We start from the raw sequence: 3,010 nt of genomic DNA, 5'->3' as shown, positions 1-3,010 counted from the left end.
AGGGAGATGGGGGGATATGGAGGAACGGGAGAGGGGATGGGGGATAGAAAGGAGAGGGGAGGGGGATAGAGGGGGGGAGCGGGATGGGGGAGTGTGGAGTGGAGGAGAAACGACAAACATACAGTACCTGCCCGCTCAGAATTGATGGGGATGATAGCCGGAGGGGAATGGGGAATAGGTGGGATATGGAGAACAGGAGAGGGGGAAAGGGATAGTGGGATTGGGGAGAGAGTGGGAGAGGAACGACAAACAAACAGTACCTACCCACTCAGAATCAAAGGGGATGAGGACGGACGGGGAGGAGGGATACGGGAGATACGGTGGATGTGGGGGATACGGAGGATGGGGCGATAGAGGGGAGAGAGGGGAAAGAGGGGAGAGGGAGGAGAGAGGGAGTGGGAAGTGGAAGAGAAACGACAAACGTAAAGAACCTACCATTTTCGGACGTCCAAAGCATGCTCGTGACTGTGACACAGAAAAGTCTTTATCTCCTTGAATGAGCTATGAGCCCTACACCACAACGCTATCAGATATAGTGCTGTGTAAGTCTAAAGCTCAACGTCCTATATTTTCACTTGCATAGTGTTGTTTGGTTCAGTTAATTAATGATTTAACACGAATAAACAGGCGACCTTTGTTCATTTACTAACCGTAAAACTGCGCGACCTTACTAACAACACTTTAAGCAATCAGCGTGATTTCCACATCATAAAAGGGCAAAGCGAACTATAATGCATAATTGAAACTGAAGCTCTGGGACTGAACGGTGAACACTCGGAGTCCAGAAATAAACCACGGGACATTAACGGCATGGATCTCCGGGCCGAAGTGGTAACTACTGTCCAGAACACTGACGCCAAATTAGAATGAATACTTGGGTGATAAACCTTGGAAAGTCGCAATAAATATAGATCTACTGGCTTATCAAATGAAAGATACCACTTTTTGATCGTGTAAAAAAATCTAGTCTTTTCAGTCTTGAAGCTTTTCTTTCAACCTGAGTAGTACAAAGTAATTTTAAAAATAGGTCGTGTTATAAAAACAACGTTTTGGTGATTACATATATTATTATTTATTAGGCTGCATCTAGGAAATCTGACGTAGTCTTGAAGAAACATGAACGACCTTGCAATGTTAAGATAAAGAAAATTACTGCTGGGTAGGCTAATGAAACTTTTCACATCGCTCTTCGCCAAAATATCCACACAAAAATGACTCTTGAATCGACGATGTGGAGATCAAACCCACCAACAATTTTGCTGTATCCACGCCAAACACCAAATTCCAAAGCCGGCAAGGAGTTGTCTACAACATGGCAACGTAGCCCTACTATCATGGCAACGTAGCCCTCTATCAATAATGAATAAAGGAGTGCGTAGACAACGTACTTCCACAAAAGAAGGCTTGTTTCATACCCTGAGTGGGTCCATTATTTGAAGGATTTGTGTGTCCTGCTCGTAAAGCGCTTTGTTCGTCTAGTCGGATGGACGCGCGTGGTGCGGTCTGGCTGCGAGCAATACGCCATTAACTCTTTAAAAACGAACATTCTAGTATTTCCAGTCATTCAACAATGCTTGAAGACGCCTTGGTTTGAAGTGTGACTTCTTTAAATATGCAGATTTTTTTTTCAATTTAGTTTTCCATCGAAAGCAAAACAAAACCAAAAACAGAAAAAAAAATTGAAACAGTCACCAACCTTTGCCTGCTATTTTGTGGCTTATTTTACATTTGTCCCCAGGTGAACCCTACCTCCTTTACTAACAAATATCTCGACTTTCTATTCAAAATAGATGGGTGGTTTTTCCCTCGAAAGCAAAACAAAATAAACAAGCGTTCAGATGAAACTGATATAATATGCACCTGCCGAGAAATTGCCGAGAACCTGATTTCACGACGATGCCTCACATGTGTCCTCTATGTGATGAAAGAGTTAAGTAGCGAGCGCGCTCATCCCATTATGCAGCAAAGCAGAGAGAGACAGAAAGAGAGAGAGAGAGAGAGAGAGAGAGAGAGAGAGAGAGGGAGAAGGAGAGGGAGAGAGGGGGGAGGGAGAGAGAGTGATAGAGAGGGGGCAGAGAGAGACAGAGAGAGACAGAGATAGACAAGAGATACAGAGAGAGAGAGACAGAGAGAGACACACAGAGAGAGACAGAGAGAGAGACACAGAGAGAGAGAGAGACAGCGAGAGACAGAGATAGACAGAGAGAGACAGAGAAAGCGAGAGAGAGAGAAAGATAGACAGGTAGACAGAGGCAGAGAGAGAGGGAGAGGGAGAGAGAGGGGGGAGAGGGAGAGAGAGACAGAGAGAGAGAGAAAGAGAGAGAGAGAGAGGGAGAGAAAGAGAGAGACAGAGAGACAGGCATCGGCGTCTGTGGTGTAGCAGTTAGGTGCTTCGCTGTCGCACGTAGGAGACCCGAGTTCGATTCCCGAGTGTTGGGAATTTTGGGACCATTTCTGTCAACTCTGAATATTTTAGTTTTGTTTTTCATTTATTTTACTTTATTTATTTATTTGTTTTTGGTAAGTTGTTTACAGCGTTCGCCACTGCATATTGTCAAATGAGTGCGGGGGACACATTAAGCTTTTTCAGTTGGTAGGAAGTGTCGAATTTCGCCCGGGTGGCGGCCGAAGCCTACTCTCATCGATTTTGGATTAACAAGGGATCTTTAACATGCTCAACTTGCGCACGGGACATCCGAGATTTTTCGCCTTTATCCGAGAAGACTAGGTGTTAGATCTTACCTACCCTTAGATAAAGACAGCAGTGAGAAGGAACCAAGGAGTAGCAGTAGAAAGGGTGCAGAACGAGTCAGGAGCCCTAAAGTGGGGGTGGGGGGCAGAAAGTGGAGACGAAAGCAGAAGACGAACGAGGTTATAGAGCAGAAAAGGATGTAAAAGGAGAATATATTTTAGAGAAAAATTTTCCGTCGCTGTAAGGTTTTGAATCCGTAAATCCGGAACCTATGAAATGAGAAGCGAACACTGTAACAAGTAAACCGCAAGTCCCCCC

This window comes from Aplysia californica, unplaced genomic scaffold, assembly GCF_000002075.1.
Source record: "Aplysia californica isolate F4 #8 unplaced genomic scaffold, AplCal3.0 scaffold00374, whole genome shotgun sequence".
NCBI classification, from domain to species: Eukaryota; Metazoa; Mollusca; class Gastropoda; order Aplysiida; family Aplysiidae; genus Aplysia; species Aplysia californica.
Note: the sequence above shows the minus strand (reverse complement) of the source record.